General features: G+C 34.5%; 1 protein-coding gene across 1 annotated transcript in view; it reads right to left on the bottom strand.

The window, feature by feature from the left end:
* Cdc73 (cell division cycle 73) overlaps nucleotides 1-13,376 on the bottom strand; it is a 120,123-nt gene that overhangs the window by 44,563 nt on the left and 62,184 nt on the right. The window lies entirely within an intron of this gene.

Below are 13,376 nucleotides of genomic sequence, written 5' to 3' on the forward strand. Positions count from 1 at the left end.
TGAAGGTATTTAGTGAAAATTTACATTGGTAATATTACAAGTAATATTCTTAATTATTTGCTTAATTGTGAAAAACATTAACATTTTCAGAAACAGTGTTATTTGACTGCTTTTTGTAACTTCTGAGATTTATTTTTAATGAAGTGCTGGGAATCAAGTTTAAGGTCATGTATACGTCTATGACTAAAACACATTCTAGTCTACCTATTTTAAAGTCTACTCAAGTATTTTTCCTCTGTAAGTACAAAAATGGATAAACAACACCTAATCTTGTTATATAATGAGATATAATGACACTTCTTGGTAGATCTTTAAAGCAGGTAACTAGTTCACATAATTAAATGTTTGTACAATGAGCAATCCTTGATTAATGAAGTAATCATTCTCTGGTCAGAAAAAATAAGTCCCATTCCTTTGTGACAAAAAGGAACGCATTCTAAACTAGGACAACAAAAGTCCTTTCCTAGGATTACTTCTCACAAATAAGAGCTAGCTGATAAGAACTCTAACCATAAGGCTGAACTGCAAGGTATGTATGTAGGAATAGTAATACTATATCCTTTGACTCAAGAAGATAACTTACTGGCATACAAGACAGAAATAAGTATAAATAAAAACCTAAGAAAAGAATACAATTCCCATTGTTAATTAGCATTCAAATTCTACTTTTCCTCTAATAATTCTTCATAACATAAATCATTAAATTCCTTCATCTCACTCTTTACACTATACACATCATTTAGCCTCAATTCATTGAATCAGATTTTTGTGAGTTGCAAAAGAAAGATTTGTCTATATTGTCTTTTATCAGTTTATGCAAATTTTAAGTTGTCTAAATCACTATTGTATAGTTTTGGTTAATCTGAATCCAAAAATAGTTATACAGTGTGATACAACAGTACTTTATGAACAAGACAAAACTAGGAAGATCCTTATTGTGTCATTAATTTACAGCCATTTCCAGGACTCCCTACCAAATGCCCACTTAAAAAAGCATTTTATACTTGGATCTCCGATGCTCTGAAATTGCGTAAACGATATAACACAATTCTACCACTCTCTACTGTGAAGATGAAAAGCTGAAATATTTTCAAAGGTATATAGTTGTGTGTTTGGCATGAATGAAAAAGAACAGCAATTTGGCAGTGACAAACTGTTAACTGGAGAGGAAACGTGCTTTCTCCTTTTTTTCATGGGGGGGGGTCTAGCATTACAGCTGCATTAAAACATGACATATTTTGAGAAAGTTAGAACGCCTCAATTATATAGAAGAAAACAGTGACAGAGTTGCATTTCCAAGAAATAAGACAAGTTTTGTTTGTTTGTTTAGGTTTGTTGTTTACAAGTAACTCTTGCTTATTTTATTTTACTGAATGAAATAATCTAAGATCCTATGGCAATGGAAAATGAGTATCTGCTACTTAAACAAGTAGGCAAAGTATTTCCCGGATGTGGTTGGTAGTACAGATCTGTCATGCTAGTAACTGAGAAAGAAAGGACAGGAAGATTCCAGAAGCTCACCAGCTACTCTAATATTACAGTATTACATTCCACAGTGCTTTAGATGACAAAAATCCACACACACACACACACACACACACACACACACACATTGTGCTTGTATGTTAATAGTAAAAAGGCTGAAAAATAAATGAAAAAAATCTACTAATAATACTATTAAAATAATGATGTTTAGGAATGAACTTTAGCCCAGGTAGATAGCCTTGGGTCAATAAAATTTATAACATATTCCCGAAATGACTAAATAAAAATATGCCTCCATTTCTGGACTTTTAGAATTACTATGTTAGGATTTGCATACTACTACCTGAAATCACCTACATATTCAATAATTGCTATTAAACTCTCAATTTTGCAGGAATAGAACAACCTATCCTAAAATTCACATAAAATCATAAATAACTTCAAATAACTAATCTTAAAAGAAAGATACAAGTTATAAAACTCAACTTCCAATTTTCAATACTTAGTACAAAACTATAGTAACTCATAAAATGGGAAAAAGTTTTTTCCAACTTAGTACAAAACTATAGTAACTCATAAAATGGGAAAAAGTTTTTTCCAAGTCATTTATATGATTAAAAATTAACAAAGAATCCTTTCATCTTATAACAAATGATGAAAAAAAAGAACCAATTCAAAAAAGGTTCAGAACTTAAAGAGAAAATTCTCTAGAGAATATTTACAAATAATCAATAAGCATATGAAAATATGTAAAAAAAACACCACTAGTCTTTTGAGAAGTAAGGTATCTTATTTCTCATTAGGATAGTTACTGGCAAACAATAAAAGGAAAAAATGACATTAAAAAATACCAAGTACAGGAGTTAGAAAAATGGCTCAGTCATTAAGAACACATAGTACTTTTGTGGAGGATCTGAATTCAGTACATAGCACCCATGTTAGGCAGCTCACAATTCTAGCTGCCAGAAAAATCTCACACCTCTATGGGCACCTTTATTCACATTTACATAACCCAAACATACATAGATACGCACACACACAGAATTTCTAAAAGAAAACTTAAAAAGATAAGCTCAACACCAATTTTAAAAAACAGAACTCTCAATGCAAGGTTGGCATGAATGTAAAACAAGTATGACAGTGGTTGAAGACATTAAACAAAGAATAACCATGTACACCAGTAATTCTAGCCATGGGTACCTACCAAAAAAACTAAAGATTGGTATTTGAATATAAATAGATATGTGTGCATTTTTGTTTGTAGCAATAGTATTCAAACAGAAGCCAGAGTGAGAACAACCCAACAGCAACTCTAACATATGAATGGGTAAACAAAATATGAGGTACACAACTTCTTTTACTCAACTGTAATAAAGAAAATAAGACTCAAACACAATATAATGCTGATGAGCACTGAAAATATAATGCTAAATAAATTAAGTAAAACACAGAAAAACAAATATTTAATGTTTTCACATATGAGGTACCCAGATTACTCAAGTTTGGAGACAAAAGGCAGATTAGTCATTATTAGGATCTAAGTGCAAGAAGGAATGGAGACTTATTGAGCAATATGTATACACTTTTCTTTTTCTGAAATGAAAAATTCAAGATTAGTGACAGTTGCACATTTTAAATGTAGAGATAGTATCACTGAATTGTAAACTTAGAAATGGATAAAAGTGTATGTTATGCATATTTTATGATTAAAAGAAAGAATAAACATAAAATATGTTTAAGTTACTAAGAACAAAATGGCAGAATTTAAGTATACTCAATGACAGTAGACATGGGAAAAGTCAGGGAGACAGCAGATAAACAATAGTGAGGGCTGTAGTCACAAAGGAGACCATAGGAAAGCTGAATAATCAAGGAAATAAAAAGTCAACCAGCAAAAATGAAATACGTCCACTCAACTTGGGGTGTGGGAGAAGATAAGATTCTTCTACACACTAGCCAGGTGGCTCTGCTTAAAGAAACCAAAAGTCAGTTCTATTCCTGGAACATTAGCAGGTTTGGTGTGAAAGTGATGCCTGGTCACCAGGGAGAAAGAAATTTACTCTGACACTCTCCATACCCCAGAGAGCCGTGACCAGTTCTACCTCCTTGAAAAGGTAATATCTGAGAAAATGCTCCTCTTGGAGTAACAAATACAAATTAAAGAGCCTGGGCATACCCAACTACAATCCCTGAGTAAGTTACATACTAACACACAGAAAACATAGCATGTCAAAGAGCTTGGAGGTGCACAATGGCCTTGATTTCTCTGGCAAGAGGTATAATAATAACAGAGACTGAGAGCCCTGAGCCACAAGTCAGGAGGCAGCTCAGGGTGGCAACAAACATTCTTAGGACTGAAAGTTTTAGAAGGCTGGTTCATGGGACACTTCCCAGTGCCTCACTTCTCCCAAGCAGTATTTCCAAATTAGAAAACACTGAGAAAGTCCTCCAATAATAGATTTGCCTCTCCCACACAAGAGCAAACTCAGGAGACTGCTCTGCTTTAGGTGTTAGCCACAAAAGGTATGCAAATTTCAGAGCATTCTGCAACAAATGAAAACCAGTTAGACCTACAGACTGCAAAGCCAAAGGTGGTCAATAGAGTCATTTTCAAGAATGAGAAAAGTCACTAAAGTGATTGTAGCAATGTTTGTTAAGCAATAGTCTAACATTCTGATTACAGTACAAATACAGAATTTAAAGAGTCACCAACTTTCAATAACAATCCCTTCTACTGACAATATCCTCTACTAGAAAACTGAAAAAGAAAATGCTCCAATACAATACACTCTACTAACCTTTACTCTAAAAACAGTCTAGAGGTCTTTATTTCTCATCTTGTGTTAACTGTGCTCATGGGTTTCTTTAGTAGGGTCAGTTTTTAAATCTCCTTTTTGTCTCTCCTTCTTCCCAATATTCACCATCTTCTTGTTTCTCCTTTTATTTAGCCCTTCCTTCTCCTCCCCACTCCTTTCCTGTACCTTCATAATATTTAACTTCATAGCTTACTCTATATTATTCCCCATTCTCACTGATAACATCAACATTAATCAACCTATTAATAAGATGTATTTCTGCAAAGTGAGGACATGGCTCAATGAATAGAGAAATTGCTACATGAACAATGAGGAAAACTAGTGCCTGAATCCCCAGACCCTACAGAAAGACAGGTGAAGGTACAGATTCCATCTGTAATCCCAACAATCCTTTGGCAAGATGGAAGAATTTCCAGAAACTCAAACTGACTAGCTCTTATAATATGCAAACACTTAAAAACATGTACTTCTGACCAGTTCAGTCACTGTTCTTGCTGTTACACTGATGTTTTATCCTGGGTGGTTCTAGCGAAGCTTACTAAGACTCACTAATAATGTGACAACAAATATTCACCACGATGCCTATATAAAGCAAAACAAACACACATATTATAAAATAGCAGGGTAACACTCTTCAATTACTTAATTAGAAGACTCTAAATAGGTAAAAAGCTGAAAAGTTACTTTGAAAGTTTATTTCTAAAAATTACAAATGACTACAAAGGGAATATAACCAAGCAGATGAATAAAGTAAGGAAATCAATCAAGACTTGAAGAATAAAATAAGCAACCTAGATGAGGAAATCAGCAAAGAAACTGGTATTTTGGAAGAGAAAACAAAACTCAAAAAGAAATATTAAAAATGAAAAAATTCAATGAGCAAAGAACATAATAGAAAGCAACATCAACAGATTAGATCAAACAGAACAAAATATCAGGGATGAAAGAAAATGGTTGGAAAAATACTACATTTAAATAGTAATAAACCAAGAATGAGCACAACATCCAAGAACTATGGGAAATGAACAAGACACACTCTAAGAATCCATAGGTCAGTAGAGGTTGAGATATAATAAAGAAAAGAAATACATTTAAGCACAAAGGCACTGAGTAGAATTCCAAATTGACATAACAGAAGAACCTCTTCCAACAAACCATATAACCAAGATGTTAAAACCACAAATGAAAAGCACCATCTCATTTTAAAGAGTACAGATAAATACATCAGAATAAAATAAGATCTCTCATAATAAACTTTAAAAAAAACACTAAATAAATTTTTAAATATTTTTATTTCTTTTCATGTATCTGAGTGTCTAGATATCATGCATATATGAGCAGTACATTCATGCATAGCAGCTAAAAAGACCAGAAGAACATGTTGTGTATAATGGGAACCAAACTGGGACCATCAAAGAGCAGCAAGTACTTTCAATGACTGAGTCATTGCTCTAGATCTAAAAAACAGTATTTTAAGCTCTATAGTTGGGAGTAGTTGTTGTGGATTTTCTTTATGTGTGTATGGATGTTTTGCCTGCATGTATACCCATGTACTATGTGCATGAAGGAGAACAAGGAAGCCAGGAGAGCATCAGATTTGTTTGGAACTGGAGTTACACTGAGTTGTTAGCTGCTATGTGAGCATTGGTATTATATGAAAGTATTCTGCAGAAGCAGCAAATGCTTAGCCACTGAGCCATTTCTCCAGCACCTTCAGCAGCTATTCTGTTTTGTTTTTTAATTGATGGATAAAATAAGTTGTTTGAAAACAAATCCAAACCAAGACACTATATGACCAAGCTGGCACTTTAGTAGATACATAAGAGAAATATAAGCAAGAAGAGAAAAGAGAATCATGAGAATACAAAAAAGAAAAAATTTTGAGACCGAAAGATGAACAAAGAAGGGCTAAACATGGATCAATTGTGTCCAATTCAGCAAAACCATAAAAGAAACATGGAAAACATCACCCAACCCAAGCAACGAGAAAAACCATGAAATTATAAGAATCAGTAAGTCTAACTAAATACGAGACCTAAATATAAACGGCTTAAAACTCTCAAAAGACAGAGATTAGCTAAATGGATCAAAAAAGGCAGCCCAACTATTTGTTGTCTGCAAGAAACAAAGCACATTGGCAAACACTGAGTCAAAATATAAAAGTCAATATATAAAGGGAAATCATGAAAAAAAGAGTATCACAACAAGAAAAGACGAGAGGGAGGGAGGAAGGGGAAAAGGAGGCAACACATGAACTGATTTGAAATCACACTGTTAAAATAGGCCAAGCTACACTTTATCTCATCTACAACATCTGAATAAAAGTGAAAATGAGACTATAGAGAGGGAGGGAAAGGGGAAAGGCCTAAATTTCATATGCGCTACATGGCGGGGGGGGGGGGGGGGGGAGAAAGCAATCCTACAACTTGAGAGAGACAAATCAGGAAGAATAAATAGTTCAAGGCCATCCTGAATTACAGGAGACTGAAAACACCAACCAACAAATACAAAGATGATGAGAGTGTGCATGTATGTAACTGAAATTAGAATGTAATTACATCCCTTTTTACTTCTAAGCAGTCCCATAACCCCTTCCTTGCTTTTTCAAATTCATGTCCTCTTTTTTTCACTAATTGTTATTAAATACATATATGTACATACTTATTTTAAAAAAATAAATCTGACTATAAACTTTATGACATAAACTCTTTGAGGGTTGTCTGCTTATCCGATTTCCCTTTTTCTCATGAGTGCTAGATGTATTCACTGGTGACAAACATGAATAACATTTCTTCCTGAAGTGTGCAATCCATACAGAGGTAATAGCAATAGTTACAAAATTTTGTTAGCTGTTGGGAAGACTATGCAAATACATATGAAAAGTAAGCTTGCCAGGCAGTGGTGGTACACGCCTTTAATCCCAGCACTTGGGAGGCAGAGGCAGGCGGATCTCTGTGAGTTAGAGGCCAGTCTGGTCTACAGAGCTAGTTCCAGGACAGGCTCCAAAGTTACAGAGAAACTTCCTCGAAGGAAAAAAAAAAAAAAAAAAGGGAAAAGAAAGCTCATGCAACACCAGACAAAAAAGAATAACTTCTTTAAATTTGTGAGTTTTTCCATTTTCTTACTGTTCTTTTTAAAGAATAAGTTTTACTTCTCGGTATGGGGTTCTGTGAAATAGCCTTATAATATTGTTTACTTGTCTTTGGGGGCGTGGAGGGTGAGTTCTAGACAGGGTTTCTGTGTAGTTTTGCAGTCTGTTCTTGAATTTGCTCTGTAGACCAGGCTAGGTATTTGTCTGTTTTATGTATGACGATTTGAGAGGGTTTCTGCTACCATAAATACAAAATGTTTTTAATAGTATTTTAATCTCAACAACAAAACAAACCCTATCAAAATCTACTTAAAACTAAAAGTAATTTGGGAATATAGCACTCATTATAGTTACGCAAAACTGGAATAAACAATGCTAGTTAGTAACGTTAGAAAATTTTTACTAGCTGGGCAGTGGTGGAGCACACCTTTAATCCCAGCACTTGGAGACAGAGGCAGGCGGATCTCTGTGAGTTAGGGGCCACCCTCATCTACAAAATGAGTTCCATGGCAGTCAGGACTGTCACACAGAGAAACCCTGTTTCAAAAAATCAAAAAGGAAAAGGAAAAAAATTTACCACTTTACTTCATCATTTGTAATTTTTGATGCCTAAAAGAAAAACTGGTTTAACGGTGAATGAATCACAACAAGGAATATATATACACTTATATATTATTTAATATTTAAGATAGAGAAATTGTGATAATAATCTTCCAAAGACTCAATCACTAAGCATAATTCTAAATCGTTCGCTTCTACAGAACCATTTATATTGTATGTCACTGACAAGGTATATACTTCTCTAGTTAATAGCAAAATAAGGACAGCTACTATGGTAAATTTTGTGGGTCAGTTGGAATGGGTAAGTACCATCTGAAATATATAAGAGGGTATCTACATCAGATTAATACTTGAATTGGTACTCTGAGTAAAGCCAATTGCACTGTATCCCCCAATGGAAGTGAGAATAATCTACCATTAAAGACCCTAAGAGTAAAAGAGGAAAATAAATTTCATTGTGTCTTCAAACCAAAAATCATTTGCCTGCCTTCACATCCTACTGTAAATTATACGTAGTTCTTAGATCTATGAATTTGAACTGGAACAGTGTTAATTATTCCGTAGGGGTCTAGTGTGGAAGCAGGTGCTGGACTTTTGAGGTCCTCATGAATGCGAGTACCTATATGAGTGCATGAATGTTTAAGTGTGTGCATGCACAGATAGGTGGGACATGTAACCTAATGAAGGATTTGAAAAGTCTTTAGAGAGAGAGAAAGAAAGTAATAGGTGAGACAAGAAGACATGTATGTGTGTCTGTGTGTGCATACATAGATAGGTGGAACATGTACCTAATTGAAGGATATGAAAAATCTTGAGGGTGGGAGGGAAGGGTGAGGCAAGAAGGAGATAGACCTAATCAAGGAGATGAAAAAACCTTTATAATGAAAACTTTAAGACACTGAAGAATCAGGCAGTGGTGGCAAACGCCTTCAATCCCAACAGAGGCAAGTGACTCTCTAAATTCAAGGCCAGCCTAGTATACAGAATGAATTCCAGAGAAACCCTGTCTTGAAAACAAAATTAAAAAAAAAGATTTCCCACATTCATGGAGCAGCAGAACACTGAAATAGATCTCACACACTCTCTCACACCCACACACACCCTCTGCCAGTATGTGTTATGCTACCCGGTGAATATCCTAATACTCTAAAACCTAAATCTTCATAAAACTTTTGGCCTGACTTTTTGTATTGAGTTAGTCAAAGTACAGGTATACTAAACACATTTAAAACTATATGCAGCACATGTTGCATGTGTAAAGCATGTCTGAGAATGAGTAAGTTTGATGTTTAAAATTGATTGATTAATCATTGATGGAGGTGGGTCTTGTATCTTCTCTGTTGCTTTCATTGGTTAACTAATAAAGAAAACTGTTTGGCCCTAATAGGACAGAAAGTTAGGTAGGCAGAGTAGACAGAACAGAATTCTGGGAGAAAGAAGCCGAGTCAGTGAGTTGCCATGATTCTCTCACCCAACACAGACGCAGGTTAAGATCTTCCCTGGTAAGTCACCTCGTGGGCTACACAGATTATTCGAAATGGGTTAGGTCAATATGTAAGAGGTAGCCAGTAAGAGGCTGGAACTAATGGGCCAGGAAGTATTTAAAAGAATACAGTTTCCGTGTAATTATTTCGGGTATAAAGCTAGCAGTGCGGGCAGCCGGGTGCCAGGAACATAGCCCACTGCTCCTCCATACAACAAATCATAATTCCCAGAAAAATCAGATTATGCTCATGAAAATACTGCAAAACTGAAAACACTTCAGGTCTATTATAAGCAATTACAAAGAAAAACATGAGTGAAAAACATTAAAATGTAGCAATACTTGTTTAGCACATTAAATGGTATCCGGAAGCAACCCTTAATCACATTCTCAGGCTTTTTGCATCTGCCTATAGATGTGATTACCTCTAGATGCAAACTGAGCCACTATTATTACATGCATAGTGGTGCACATGTCTAAACCCAGCAGTTGGGAGACAAAGGCAAGCAGATCTCTGTGAGTTAGAGGTCAGCCTGTCTACACAATGAGTCCCAGAACAACCATAGCTACAAAAAAAGGACCCTGTCTCAAAATCAAAAATAAAATTTATTAACTCTGTGACTTTCCATACAATGGATTTCTTTGTTCAAATTATCAAGAAACTGAGATGTTTTGAAAAATAAACATTTCATATTAATATCAATCATGATTTTTGACTAATAAGTGATATATAATCATCAAATACTTTGGTTTAAAGTATAAAATATAGATTACATTTTATACAATCTTTCTCTTAAAGAAAAGTTGGTTGCTGACGTTACGTATCAGGTCATCATGCTTGGACGGCCAACACCTTATTCACTGAACCACCTCCACAGTCCAACACCATAATTTTAATTGGAAAAAGTTATACCTAACTGAAACTGCTAAGTCACTGAGAATATGAAAGCAAAATTATGTATTTGCCAAATCACTAAAATTTTTAAATGATTATACTTTCTTTAAGGTTAATAGTGTATAAATCATATTTATTAATTATATGAATTGAACGTGCTGATAATTTCTCCAAGAGATATGTATATTTAACTTTGCTTTCAAGTCAAAAGAAATTATTAACATGAGCATCTGCTGTCCAATTTAATAAAAATTGAAGGAGAAAAATAAGGCAGGCAAATACTGACACTTGTGGTCACTATGAGATTGCTAATTTACAATTATGCTGACACGTGTTTTCTATGTTCAAAGAACAATAAAACAGTTCATGGATGACTAGTGGACTTCACAGAAAAATATTTTAATAAATCATTTTTTTAAAGGGTAAAGCTATTTACTAGCATTAAGTAACCAAAACTATGTCATTTGTCTGCATCTTTCATGCAATAAAAGTATTTTGAAAAAGGCAAGAGGTATAAACTCCAAGTAAATATTATTATGTACATTAGGGAACATCAGTAAAACTAACCCTAGTTCCTAGATAACTATGTCAAATATAATTTTCAAACAAAAAGGAGACCAATATAGGCTGGAGAGATGGCTCAGCAGTTAAGAGCACTGTCTGCTTTTTAAAAGTACTTGGGTCGATTCCCAGCACCCACATGGCAGCTCACAACTGTCTATAACTCCAAGGGATCTGACACCCTCATATACTCAAACATGCAGGTAAAACATGGTGAAAATTATACCTATTTAAAAAAAAATCTAGCACTTAAAAAAAAGTATTTCGTTCTTGTCATGAGCTGAAATAAGTTTCAAGTATAGGGGTCATGTAAAGCACAAACAAAAAGGAGACCAATATAGGCAAGAGTGGACTTAAGTCTCCCGTTTTCTCTTATTCAACAACAGTAGCTCAGTGTTCTACTGCCATTCTGGTTAAACTTTTTCAATATTAGTATTGTTGAAATTACTGAATTCATACATAACAATAAACAGATAATTCCCAAAGTTACTGATAATTTTTACCATACAAATCACTCAGAACCAACTATATGGTAAAAATAAGATTTGCATATTTCATAGACATGAGAAATTAGGAAGCATTACAAACCCCTTCCTTAAATTTCAGTTCCTTAAGGATTATTATAGACATGCCTAAAAAAATTCTGACAGAGAGAGAGAGAAACATGTGGACAGTTTGAACCACAATACCCGAAGTAATCGACACCTTTTTTCCACATAAGGCCTGTGTTATGAAAATAAAAACAGATCTTTGTAAGCAACACTTACATGCCACTTATAGCTATAAAACTTAGCAAAGCAACTGTCAGTTTGCTAAGTTTGACAAAGAAACCTGCCACAATTATTTGAGTTGGTTTAAACACAGAATTCAGTTTTATTTTAAAAAATCAGACTAAAAGAAGTTGTACAAGATGGTACAAGAAATGGTAAAAATCCTGTCACAGATTTTTACCATTTCTCTTGCCTGGGAAGCTAAAGTTGTTAGAAGACATCAGTAATGGAAATTTTACTTCATAGCTGCTCTATCTATCTAGATTTTAAGCTGTTAATAAATTTAAAGAAACAAAAGTAACTGGGTGGTGTTGGTGCACGCCTTTAATCCCAGCATTCAGGAGGCAGAGGCAGATGGATCTCTGTGAGTTTGAGGTCAGCCTAGTCTACAAGAGCTAGTTCCAGGACAGGCACCAAAAACTAGGGAAACCCTGTCTCGAAAATTTAAAAAAAAAAAAAAGTAAAAATAGTTTGATTTAAATTCTTGCTATCTGTGTACTATGCCTCATGCAGAGGAACCTCTAATTGTCCATCTTAGAAATCTTCTTGTCATATAAACACTTGTTATATAGCAATCGACAGAAAAAACATCTCACTGGTGGGTAGTTCAGGTTTCAACCCAACATAGAAAGGGACCATTTTTTGAGTTAGCCATGAAGCCCTCAATAATTGAGAGCCATAATAAATCTAGTTCAATATCAAAAAGGCCATCTTAGAAGTTGTGTATCCGCCAGTTGTCTTGGGATGATTATTACACATTGTATAAAATGTCTCACTGTACCACACGAATATGTATAATGGCTGTGAATTAAAAATAAAAAAACACATTGCAGGGGATGCAGAGCAGAAGTTGAGAACTTATCTAGCACCGCCCAGCTTTCAGTATTACCAAATGATAGATGTAAAATATATTAACAATAACTGGCAAAATAATTACACTGTCCTGCCCTCGAGAAGGTAGGGCATTTTTTCTGTCATCATTATATTCCCAATAGTTAATAAGCTGTGTCATAATGTATATGTTAGCATTTAGTAGCTTATTCATAAACATTTATTGAAAAAAAGTAAAAATACATTCAGTATTCTATTAATGATTCCTGGGGTACTATGTCAATATTGGAGGGGAAAGTTTCACAATTTCTCAAGCAGCCATGCAGTATAAAATTTAAGAATAAATTATAGAAATTCAGTTTGAAATTTTTAAATAATCCTGTTTCAAAATTCTAATCTAACCCTCTTTTCCATCAGTAACTAGCTGGTGTTTAGGTTAATTATTTCACAACTCTAAGTACCAGTTCCTCACTTGTAAAATAGATATTACAATAATAAAATGATCATAAGGGAAGATCATTTACATACCAGCTCAGGTATTTATCACTCAACAGTAACTGTACAGTTCCCAAATCTCATGCAAGCCCTACTATTAGGAATCACTGATAATAAGAAGTCCACTTTTGCCAGCCGTGATGGCACACGTCTTTAATTCCATCACTCAGGAGGCAGAGGCAGGCAGATCTCTGTGAGTTTGGGACCAGCTTTGGTCTACAGAGTGAGCTCCAGGACAGCCAGGGCTGTTACACCGAGAAAGCCTGTCTCAAAAAATAAAACAACAACAAAACAAACAAGCAAAATACCAGTCCATTTCTACTTTGGAGAACTCATTTAAGCAGATTCAATAAACATCATTTCCTTAAGCATGTGGCTAATTAAGCAA

The sequence above is a fragment of the Microtus oregoni genome, unplaced genomic scaffold, assembly GCF_018167655.1.
Source record: "Microtus oregoni isolate MIOR12 unplaced genomic scaffold, Mior012 000003F_ref0000135, whole genome shotgun sequence".
In the NCBI taxonomy this organism is placed as follows: Eukaryota; Metazoa; Chordata; class Mammalia; order Rodentia; family Cricetidae; genus Microtus; species Microtus oregoni.